We start from the raw sequence: 13,185 nt of genomic DNA on the forward strand, positions 1-13,185 counted from the left end.
TTACTGTGTAAAATCATTAAGTTACATATCGATGTTGTCGGAAGAAAACATCTGCAAAATGGTAACTTTACAGGAAAAGGATAAAACCTACTTCATTTTTAATGTAAGTCAATGGAGACAGACTTTTTTCCAAGTCACTTTAGTCCATTCTTCATGAAATTTACATGCAATGTAAAGGACAACAGGCATTTTCAAATTTTTTCAAACACTAAAAAATGACAAAAATGGAGATCTTTTTTCTTTTTTCTTCCAACAACAGCGATATGTACACAGTATATCACCTAAAGTGCACAGTGCAACGAGTCAGTGTATAGATAAAGTATATATAGTCTAGGGGTGGCTCAGTACCACTTGTCCAATACCGATACTGATACCGCAACCTATGTATGTACCGATATCCGACACTGCCTTTTTCTCTTTAACAATTAAGCTATTAATATTCATTTTTCTGGATCCACTTTGCTTTACCATCATGCTCAAACTCTGAAACATATATTCTGCTCTTCTAAAGTGAGAAAGATGTAGCCAACAACATAACTCAGTTAGCAATACGTCGTTTTATTTACATTTTTCACACACAGAACTTTTAGCAGCATTTTGGATTGGTCAGCACAGTCATTCACATTTTTTTCCCTTCTGATATCCAGTCCAGTAATTTTGACCGGTATTGTATTGGTCCCAATACTGAGAATCATATTGGCGCCCCCCTAGTGTAGTCTAACAAGTCTCTGTTCTGTGTTCGCTAGATCATATATACTTTACATGCACACTGACTTGCTGATGGTCATCGAGCTTACAGAGCTCTTGTTTGAAATACGGCTGACGACTGGGTTGTGATGATGTTTTTAACTGAGTGAATTCAGTGTTTCTGTGGTGTCACAAAAACACCTTACATATATATACCTACTTAGCATACAGCACTTTAGCCCCACCCCTGCTGAAGTTATAAAGAGTGTTTCAGCCTGGACTGCTGTTTGAATGAGGCACAACACAAGGCAGCCAATCAGAACAGAGGTCACTTATGTTTATCGGTCCTAAATGCACATTAACAAAATATTGTGCTTTATTAAAGGATGATGAACAGATGGAAAGTGGTCATGTGAAAAGTGACATAGGTGTACCTCAAGGAAAACAGTAAAATACAAAATACATAAAAGCATTGATGAAAAGCATTGACCAATAGAATAGGACGTTCTGGGGCAGCCACACATGAGCCTTAGGTCACCAAGCCCAAAGCCAAGCATGGGCTAGAGGGGCATAAAGCCCCTCCAGCATTGGAACAGCAGTGGAACTATGTTTTCTGGAGTGATGGAGCTCCATCCAATACCTTTAGGATGAGTTGGAGTGACCGTCCAACATCAGTGCCTGACCTCATTAATGCTCAACCAAATCCTCACAGCAATGTTCCATCTAGGAAAGCCTTCCCAGGAGAGTAGAGGCTGCAAAGAGGGACAAACTCCTTATTAATAACGGAACGCATTATTGTGTACTTATATACTGTATATGCAGCACATATGTTTGACCCCATGTCCTGACACTGTATAAAAACAAGCTGTGTGTGTGTGAGGGCGGAGAATAGACTAGACTCTTTCAGTCCACCCCTGTGTGTCTGTGTGTGTGTGTGTGTGTGTGTGTGTGTGTGTGTGTGTGTGCGTGTGTGTGTGTGTGTGTGTGTGTTCTCATGGCTGTGAGATGTGGCCAGTGTAACTCTTTGGGCAGCTTCTGTCAGACTGAACTGACTGGAGCTGCTAGAAACAGAAGCTGCCTGGAGTCCCTTCATCCTGTGAGTACCACCAATGATCCAGTAGGCTTTTTACTGACAAGGCAACTGGCTTTTTGGACAGAAATGCACTGTGCACTGTTTGTATTTTAATATAGTTGTTATCAGTAGTTGGAGATTGTAGTTTAGGACGTAATCTCTTGCTTTCCCGTCCGGAGTCGTGTTTATAGTAAACTGTATCTGGAGTTCTCCTGTTGGTAGAAGATATTGGTGTTGGCATGTTGGTCTCTAACTCTGACATCATGCGTTTAAAGTTTCTCAGATTTATTTTGTATTTGTGGTGACTCTGCTGTATGCTAGATTTAGTTCTGCCATGGGAATGGTTATATAACATGTAGCCAATTTTCCTAACTGATGGTCATGGACTGAGTCTTTGTTTATGGTTTCATCTGCTGTTGTTGCTGCCCATAGTACACTGTGATCTGGGAGGTTTTTGATAAAACCTCTAACTGTGGAGGACGTCGTGGTACTTGATGTGATAGCATGGCAGTGAATGTATATTATGACTGAGATGGAGCTTATAAGGGATGAGGTAATGACCTGAGCTGGTCTTATTGTGGGAGAGAATAGCTGTTTTAACACCAAAGGTCAAAATCAGATAAAAGAGATGGCCGCAGTGGAGGGTGCACACTTCTAGGGTCCCTAAGTAAAGGCATGGTTCAAATCTATTTAAAACCATTTCATGCTTAAATGGTTCTTTGCACAGGGAATTGGTTCTTCAGACTGATGGAGAATGTGTTGCATATTGTTCCACGGAGCACCAAAGGGTTCTATTGCTACAAGCTTGACATGATAACAATTGCAGAACCCTTTTTGGTGCTGTGTAGCTGTGTCCTTTTCAGAAAGGTTCTACATAGGACCATACACAGCAATTCTCCATCTGTCTGAAGCACCATTTGACCGTGCAAAGAACCGTTTGTGCTTGTCCTTATTGCTATAAAGAAGCCTTGATGAACCATCCTGCTTAAAAATGTCAAACCATTTTCAAAAAGGTTCTGTATCAAACTATATACAACACATTCTGCATCAATCTGAAGAACCATTTCACCAGGCAAAGCACCATTTAAGCGTGAAGTTGTTCCATATAGAACCAGTGCTATTACTAAAGAACCCTTGAAGAACCGTCTTTTTGAAGTGTGTGGAACCATTTTCAGTAAGGTTCTATACAGAACTATATACAACACATCCTGCATCAATCTGAAGAACCATTTCACCAGGCAAAGCACCATTTAAGCGTGAAGTTGTTCCATATAGAACCAGTGCTATTACTAAAGAATCCTTGAAGAACCGTCTTTTTGAAGTGTGTGGAACCATTTTCAGTAAGGTTCTATACAGAACTATATACAACAAATTCTCCATCAATCTGAAGAACCATTTCACCAGGCAAAGCACCATTTAAGCGTGAAGTTGTTCCATATAGAACCAGTGCTATTACTAAAGAACCCTTGAAGAACCGTCTTTTTGAAGTGTGTGGAACCATTTTCAGTAAGGTTCTATACAGAACTATATACAACACATTCTGCATCAATCTGAAGAACCATTACACCAGGCAAAGCACCATTTAAGCGTGAAGTTGTTCCATATAGAACCAGTGCTATTACTAAAGAACCCTTGAAGAACCGTCTTTTTGAAGTGTGTGGAACCATTTTCAGTAAGGTTCTATACAGAACTATATACAACACATTCTGCATCAATCTGAAGAACCATTACACCAGGCAAAGCACCATTTAAGCGTGAAGTTGTTCCATATAGAACCAGTGCTATTACTAAAGAACCCTTGAAGAACCGTCTTTTTGAAGTGTGTGGAACCATTTTCAGTAAGGTTCTATACAGAACTATATACAACACATTCTGCATCAATCTGAAGAACTATTACACCAGGCAAAGCACCATTTAAGCGTGAAGTTGTTCCATATAGAACCAGTGCTATTACTAAAGAACCCTTGAAGAACCGTCTTTTTGAAGCATGTGGAACCATTTTCAGTAAGGTTCTATACAGAACTATATACAACACATTCTGCATCAATCTGAAGAACTATTACACCAGGCAAAGCACCATTTAAGCGTGAAGTTGTTCCATATAGAACCAGTGCTATTACTAAAGAACCCTTGAAGAACCGTCTTTTTGAAGCGTGTGGAACCATTTTCAGTAAGGTTCTATACAGAACTATATACAACACATTCTGCATCAATCTGAAGAACCATTACACCAGGCAAAGCACCATTTGAGCGTGAAGTTGTTCCATATAGAACCAGTGCTATTACTAAAGAACCTTTGAAGAACCGTCTTTTTGAAGCGTGTGGAACCATTTTCAGTACGGTTCTATACAGAACTATATACAACACATTCTTCATCAATCTGAAGAACTATTTATTATTATTATTATTATTATTTTTGCGCCATTCCAGAGAAAATCATTTGATTTTATCTCTAAGTTTGAAGAGACCCTGCTGAGTTCGGATGTGTATTTATTGAACAGACTGCTGATGTCAGTAATATTCTTATCAGCCAATCAACAGTCTAGGATTGGGAGCAAGCATGCTTATTGGCTCACTGACACTGATGAGACTGACTGCTAAGGTATTGAAATATGGAACTGAACAGCACAGAATTCAGGGCTGCGTGATGTGGCAGAAATATTGCATCACGATACTTCAGGACATTTTCACGATACACTACATGCCTCAAAATCATTTCGCTTTTCTGAGATTTAATAAATTGGAGCAGATAAATTAGAACCTGTAATGCCACATTTAAAACACACACATCTTCTAAGCCGCTTATCCTTCTGGGTCGCAGGGGGAGGTGGAGCCTATCCCAGCGGCCCTTGTGAGGAAAGCAGAATACACCCTGGACAGGTCGCCAGTCCATCGCAGGGCCACATATAAAACATCTTACAATAACAAAACTACAACTTTGATGACTTAAAATCCGTGTTTAGAAATTGCGCTGCAGTAGATACGATTAGCCCTGCGATGGACTGGCGACCTGTCCAGGGTGTATCCTGCCTTCCGCCCGATGACTGCTGGGATAGGCTCCAGCACCCCCCCACAACCCTGACGGAGAAGCGGCTTAGAAAATGGATGGATGGATGGATGGATACGATTAAACAGGCCAAATTATGCTCACTTTCTAATGAAACGTACGGTTAGTCAGTCCTTAAGTATGATATCCACTATATGCCCAGACAAACGTATTGTAACATAATTGATCATGATAACGATAGAGTACCGTCATATTGCCACCTCTAAAAGGTATCAGAAAAGTTTGGTACCAGCTCTGGTAGTGAGCGAGTGAGAACAACAGCTTGATGTAGTCTTCAATGCTGTGGAGTTTGTTACATTTACGGCATTTCGCTGACGCTCTTATCCAGAGCGACTTACAATTTGATCATTTTACACAGGTAGGCCAAGGTGGTGTTAGGAGTCTTGCCCAAGGACCCTTATTAGTATAGTGTAGGGTGCTTGCTCTGGGATTGAACCCCAGTCTACAGCGTAGAAGGCAAAGGTGTTAACCACTACACTATCCAACCACCACAACTCAGGGAGCTGGGAGTTTGTGGACCATTGGAATGAATTTCTCAGGAAAATCTGAAAATCTTTTTTCAGCAGAAGGAGCCACATTTTGAAGGGAAGTCGGCACATTCCTGCAGTCCTACATGAGGAGAACTTTTTTTTTTTTACCATTGATTCCTTAATCTCAGGCTCACCATTGATGAGAATAATACATTTGAGAAGAGTGCAGTGTGTGAAGAGTGTGTACAGAGGTAGAGGTGTGTGAATGTGTGAGTGGTCTGCAGTGCTGCTGTGAACTGAACTGTGATCTGGGTGCTACATTCCACAGTTGGGTGAGTGTGTGTGTCTGTGTGTGTGTGTGTGTGTGTGTGTGTATATGTGTGTGTGGAGGGGAATGCAGCTGGGGTAACCCTTCCTCTGTAAACACACACACAAACACACACAAACACACACACACACACACACACACACACACACACACACACACACTCACACACGTTCAGTTAACACACTCTGGTCCCGAGCATGCTATCCCGGACTTACTACATCCTAGTGCTTGTGGTTGAGTAACTACCTGGACTTCAGTGTAAAGTGGCTGTAAACTGAGTTCTTTCATTAGAATAGCTTGTAATACAAGTCCTAACCATTTAAGGGGAGGAGTTTAGTACTGCGTTTTGCAGAATTTTAAAAAAGGATTATAAAGTATTAACTGATTAACCGTTAACTGTTATTGGTTCGATCAGTGCTGTTTGTGATTTAATTTCATTTCTTTTGCAGTAATCAGCCGTTCCTGATCTGATGCAGCTTCTTCAGATGGAACAGCTTAGCTTACTGTTGCCCATTTCATTTATGCATTATAACTGCTTAACTGTGGCTTTTAAAGATGTTCATGACCCAATTAATGACCTTAAGTACTTAAAGTATAGTAACCAGTTACCTTTACTAAAGTACATGTACTTTAAATAAACAAAATTATTTTCAAATCGTAATACTCAAGTATATTAATGAGCAAAGGAACCTACTTTTTACTCAGTTACATCTTAGCTATTTATATTTAGCTACCAATTCTGTTTTTGTGTGTAATTTCGTTCTGTTTTGTTGTTGACATCTGTGCTGCTTTGTGATTGGTCACATATCTCACCTTGGAGCTTTTTGGAGAATCCAAAGAAGAGAAAACATGCAAACTTTAGGTGCTGTGCTGCTAGTTGTTGGATTTACTAAGATGTTCCACTGAATTTCTTTGAGTTACTCAGCACTTAAGTAACTAGCAGCTAATTTTAAACATTTATAAACCCTTAATAAAGGAGGTTTCATTGTAAAGTGTTATCTTGACAAAGTTCAAACAAGTAAGCGATGAAACAAAGAACTGTTTTGAGAGAAAGTGTGATGCACGGCCGGGTGAGGAAATCACGCAAGCAAGTTCTCAGAGCAAGTTCAGCTTAGACAGCATTCCTGACTAAATTTCAGCTTCACAAATCCGTCTTTAAAAAGGTGCCTCTTCATATGCTGCTTAGTAAAGACAATGGACGCTGCCTAAATAGTTCTACGAATGCGGTTCTTTACAGCACTTAAAAAGGATTCTGCTGTTGTTGCGATGTCGAGCTTGTAACGATAACAGAAGCCTTTCTGGTGCTATATAGACAATAAAACCATATACAACCCATTTTCCATCAGTCCAAAGAACCACTTCACCATGCCAACAACCCTTTCAGCATGCAAACAGTTCTATATAGAAGTTCTATATTGTACTATTTACTAAACAACCCATGAAGGACCATCTTTTTTAAGATCGAAGCAGAACAAATGGAACCAGCCTTAACTTGTTTTGTGACAGACAGGCTGTATTAATCCTTGTGCAGCACATGGAAATGCGGCAACAGGAGAAGCCGAGTGGCTTATCTTTCAATGATGCAAGAAGACGTATTTCTGAATATGTGTGAAGTAAATAATTTAGGACTTTAAAAAAGCAACCTGCCAGTGTTGGTGCTTATGAGAGTTATGAGAGTAATAATTGCTTTATATCCTTCATATCTATGTAGTACAATTTGCTTCCCCTGTATTTCTCAGAGGCCTAATGCCGTAAGCATCAAGGAGTAAAAAGTGACCAGAGGGGTTCACCCCATCACTCCTTAATTGGTCCAAGAGCTGTTTTTTGATCTGAAGCTTAACCCAAACTTAACCAGCATAAGTCACCAGTGGTTGAGAACTGATTGGTGTGTTTGTTATGTGCTTCTTTTGAAGCTCCTTACTCACTATTATGTGAGCATTTCTCCAGCTCTGTGGGGGGAGCAACACCTGCATACGCAATACAGGCGTATTTCACCAGGTCCTTTGTACCATTTTCAAGGCCTTCCTTGCTTTTGTTCACTCGGTGCTGGTTTGCCAAAAAAGTAGCTGCTTTGAAATCCTGTGGTTTTCCACAAAATTGAATCGGCCAGTTACGGCAAAGTTGCGCCTTAAGTATCATTACTTCAGTGATTGTGGTCAGCACTGTCAATGACCTCCGGATTTGTGATCCTATACTGCTAACAAATGCCCAGAAATGAATGCAGGCAGTGCATCAGATGCCACTTGAGTAGCTTAATATGTATCATGAACTTTGTGGCTAGACGGATGTTTTTCAGCACAACACTTTTTAGTCTAGTCGGTGGTTCCCCTCACAAGTCATTGCAGGACATAAGAAGACAAGTTGCAGAAAGTTGGGTGACATAGCAACGTTATAATATTGCAGTACTTCAAGAAATTGTCATGGTACACGATGTGTCACGAGATTTATTTTCTCAGGCATCTGATCAGTTGGAACAAAGAAAAACGATCCAGAAGTGCTACATTTTTAAAAATGCTGTTAAATCTGTGAACGCAGTGATTTTATTAAATACATGGCAAACTGTGTTGCTCTTAATCCAGTCAAACTGGACTCATTTTGCTGTCTTTATAATGATAGATGCAGTTGGTCAGTGTCTACAAGCACTGACGATGTCCAGGATCTGTTCGTAAAAGCACATTGTACTGTGACATACTTTATCGCAATAATTATATTGTCATATTTTCCAGTCCTGTTTGTGCAGGATTGTTAAAAAATGTGCAACGATTTAATTCCAGGTGTGTCCACTGGCTACGCTCACTTGGTTTACCTGGCTGACAGAAGCCTTGCTGTTAATTATTATTATAAACAGTAACTAAAAATAATGCAGCTTTACAAAAATTATCAAATAAAACAAGAATACGTTTTTGTTGTGATATGTTTTGGTGGTGCGTCTGTAGCAGGTTCTTTCATTCTGACAAATACATTCTGTTTTTAGATGTTTGTTTCAGGTTATTTTAAACAAATCCCTCTTGTCGGTAAATTTTGCAGGAGACTTAAGAAATCATCTGTAGATTACAAAAATATACTTGGAGGAATCACCCTGAGATTTCCATTGAGACTCATTGTCAGATTTACAGGCACTAAAACAACAAACATGTTTACTGTTTGTGCCCAAACCAGTGTTTATCCCCCGCTTCGGTCCTTCTGCCCTCAGTTGTTTCTGTCCGTCCAGCTAAATTATGATTATGGGAAAGGACCAAAGGCTGCCCAGTTCAACTGCCCTGTCATCTGGCTAATTTATGCTGATAGGCCTTATCAGATTTGATCCGCTCACCAGGGACGACTGTATCTCTCTCTCAGCATCTCACAGACAGAGTTTACTAGAAGCTTGCACAAATAATGGTTATTTTAAGCCACTGTTTTTGAGCAACAACAGGAAACACTGTGAAGGTTTTATCATCGCAGATGAAGCTCCAGCACAGGCATTTGTGTGTTTTCCATACATTCCCTTTCCTCTGTCTTTGCCCGATGGGACCGAGGGACCGATCCCAATGAGACCAAAACAACTGCACTTATCTTAGATAAACAAGATGCAGTGGATGGATGCAAATGAAACACTAAAGTTCATTAAGTCGGAGCATTTCTTTCTGTCAAACACATAAAGATACCAGTAGCAGTCCAAGGTTTGGACACACCCGACTATATGTTTTTATCATCTTAAAGACATTTTGACAAATCTAAATCTTGTGCTTAAATACTTTCTGTCTACGGCAAATATAAAGTTTATGCCTGTCTGAACATAAGTTGCCAAATATTGTTATGATGATGATGATATGGGAAGTGATACAGTCTCTGACTGAGTGTGTAACAAGTACAGGTTCTTTTTTGCTGTGTAATTAAACAGAAAACTGATCAACTTCTTTAAGCAAATAGCAAACAGTACAAAATTACAAAAATACAAATCGCTGTTGTGCAAAGAGCAAAATGAAAATAATGATAATTTACTGCTTCACACAAATCTGGATTTTTATCTAGGCTAATAATTAAGGATAGGCTGAATAGCATAGTGGTTAAGTCACCTGCTCTGCATACAACAGAGCAGCATTCAAGCCTGGTTCAGGGTGCTATTGCAGCTCTTGTCATTGTGTTTGTCATGGAAACTTATATTGCAACAATGACAAAAATATGACTAATTGTGGATCAATAATGCATTGAGTAGTTTTCATGAAGAAATGCATCTCAGGTAGCTGTTCCTGAAGGGGTTTATCACCTCGCATGTTGATGTGTTTGTTAGTCAGTGGTCTGACGGACCCACCACATTATTGTTTATTAAATCAATGCAGCCACAACAATTTACGTAAAAATACCAGATGTTTAAAATATCACAAGTGTCCAGCGTAGGGGGCTCCTTCAGCAGCTGTAGCCAGTCAGTAACACCATATGTGTAATATAAATATGTGGGGGGTGAACAGTGTGAAGTCACTGTAAAATGTGTTATTTTATCTGTTCTTCACAGAAAATTAACAAAGGCCAAGGAATCTGAGGCTGAAATAATAATAAATTGCATATTTTTTTCTTTTAGTAAACATTGAAAATGGGTCCCACAGACCTGAACAGCACACAAGGGTTAAGGGGGCACCAAGAACTGTAGTGTACTGTGGTGTTCACCAGAGGCACTGGTTTCGCACAAGTCATGGTGCTGTATTTTCCAGCTGTTGTTGGCCACAGCTATATTGTACATAAGCAGAGTTTTTCTTTTTACTTGCTACTCGGCTCACGTCTGACTCAGAAAGCCCCGAACTTCACAAGAAGAGTCCTCAGCAGAACAACCCTGTTAAGCTTTTTACACTGATGAACAGTCAAATATTTGTACATATCTACTCACTGAAGTCATATTTATCAAATAACACATATGGATTGACCTCAAAATCCATCTATCATCAGAGAGGAACAAATAACCTAAAATGAGTATGTTAACATTATTTAAACATGCTACAGTGTAAAGATAGATCAATCAGGAATCCTCTGAAGAGTCTAAAATGGAAGATAGATGGAATTTTTGAACACCCTTTTGGTCAGTCCATATGTCTTATGTCATAAATCTGACTCCTATGAGTAGCTATGTACAAACATTTGCCTGTCAATTAGTGTTAAAGCACTTCATTTCTCATACTGAAAGGGAAACGTTTCACAGAAAAGTGAAAAACTGTCTTCGCAGAGTTGTTTTACATCTATTTCTTGTCCGTTTACCATAAATGTACCATAAAAGTCTACCTGTATACTGTGTCCCGAATTTGAAAGGGTGATCATATGTCCAGGGCTTTTTTGGTACGTTTGTCCATTTTTACACTCAGCACACATAACCACTCAGATTATGACTCGACGTGGTCGTGTGTAAAGATGCAAACATGCGTTAGCACCATGCTAATTGTTGGGGTATAAGCTTCTATTACTTATTAGCTACATTAGCCTTACAGCTTCAGTCCTGAACTAAAGAAGCAAACCTTAGACACCAGCATGTCTTGTTTCGTTGACTGTGCTCAGAGTAAGAGGGGAATATTGATCTATTTGATTTTTTTTTTGTCATCACTTTAACACAAATCTGAGTGCTTATCTTCACCGAGCTGCTTTACAAATTCCAAACGTGGCTGAAGAGTATCGAGGAGCCGACCTTTCCTCCATTTCTGTCTGTCTGAGCTCCATCGGTCGTGTTTCTGAGGGGTCACTGTGCCGTCCGTGTCGAATGGTGTTTGTGAAGAATCCAGTGGGGCTAAATATAGGCCACCCTAATTAGACTTCATCACTGCTTCACTTGTTTACTGATGATGCTGAGAAATCATTCCTGGTGTCATCTCCACTGGGACACTCACTATGTGCGGGACTTCCAGTTAGGAATATCTCCCTTATCTGCACTGTGCGAAGATTTTTGTGTGTAATGGGTGACTTTGGACCGGTTTTTAACTCAGGCATTCCACTGCTTTGCACAAACATGCTTAACTTTTCCCTCCGTTTGGTCTGATCTTTTGGCGAGGGGACTTTCAGGTGCAACAGAGTTTCAGATATTTTGGTAGAAACCATTTTTCTCCTTTTATTTGGTTTTAAGGTGTCTCTTTAGCGCTAACCTCAGCTGATACACTCCACTTGTGCTGTAGCCTATCCAGATGTAGTGTTTATATTGTAAATGATTGGCTGTAATGCTCACAAGTTGTAAGATTTTGTTTTCAGATGTACCTAATATGTCCACGACTTCTATATAGCGCTGCTGTTGGAAGAAACCCTTGTATCTCTATTTTTGTTGGCTTTTTTAGTTTTTTGTTTTTGCACTTCATTACAATATAACTCAGTTCATATTTATAATGTAACTATACATTACACACTGTTCATAACTCTACATGACACCTACATAAGCTTGTCATTACAACTGAACTAACTCTACATACAAGTTTATAAAGGCGTATTTTAATAGGCATCATCCGTCATAAAGGCTACTTTAGCTACCTTTGATCAAAATTGGCAAATGTTACTTTTATAGCGAATGGCGCCTATTGGAAAAAGCATATGTAAATATTTATGTAGGGTTATGTGTATTTTATGGTTCTTTTTTTTTTGGTATTGTATATGTTGGTAAATTTTGAAATTTATGTTGACACTTGCACCAAGAAAGATTCCTTGCACATCTTGAATTTGGTAAATGAGTCATACATATCTCTTACATGTCTTTGTGCATTTTTAAGGTGTTGTTTGTTTTGTTTAGTAGTTCCCTGTCTCTCTCCAGACTTTGGAACTTTTGTAAAGTCATTGTAGCTACATCTAATCTGACCTAGATAGTACACTTACGTAGCTGATTAATGACCAAACTAGAAGCCTATGCAACGTCCACACCAAGCTAACAAGCTGATAGACTGATGCATACATTTGGACAAGAGGATCACTGCATAAAGCAGGCCAAAGTTTGAGGTCCTCTGGTCAAATGACATGTTTTGTTGATTTTGTAAGCAAAAGTAAGTTGGTACATCCCCTACAAAGGAACACACTGCATTTTCATTTATTCTTTTATTTGCTGAATTTAGCATGTTGGGGAAAAAAATAAAAGATATTGCACATTTTATTTTCATATTTTATGTTTCATTTTATGCATTATGCCAGAATATATGTTTTGCTCTTCGGCTCCCCCTACATTTGTGGAGTATAGTTTACTTTTACACCACTGTTGTAAATACAAATTGTGCATTGAGCGCCCCTCATGGACAGCTATACACGTGCATTTGTTGACAAGCTGAAGGATACCGAACCAGAAAAGACACAAAGATTGACAAGTAAACCAGCTAACAAGTTATACTAATACTAGTCGAATAGGACGAAGGCCAGCTGGGCGTCTGTCTTGCATCCTTTTATCTCTTTTAGTTCTCGCCAACGAGTAAAAGCCAGTCCGAAATTTACTCTTGCCCGGTCTCTCTCTCTTTTTCTCTTCCTCGGTTCCTCTGACAGCGTGTATCTTCTGAGCATCTGTCATGATGTCCATGCTGGGAATACTTTTTGTCGTAGCTGGCTGAGTTGTTGGTGTGGTTGGTTCTGGCGAGAG

This window comes from Pygocentrus nattereri, chromosome 24 (assembly GCF_015220715.1).
Source record: "Pygocentrus nattereri isolate fPygNat1 chromosome 24, fPygNat1.pri, whole genome shotgun sequence".
Taxonomy (NCBI): domain Eukaryota; kingdom Metazoa; phylum Chordata; class Actinopteri; order Characiformes; family Serrasalmidae; genus Pygocentrus; species Pygocentrus nattereri.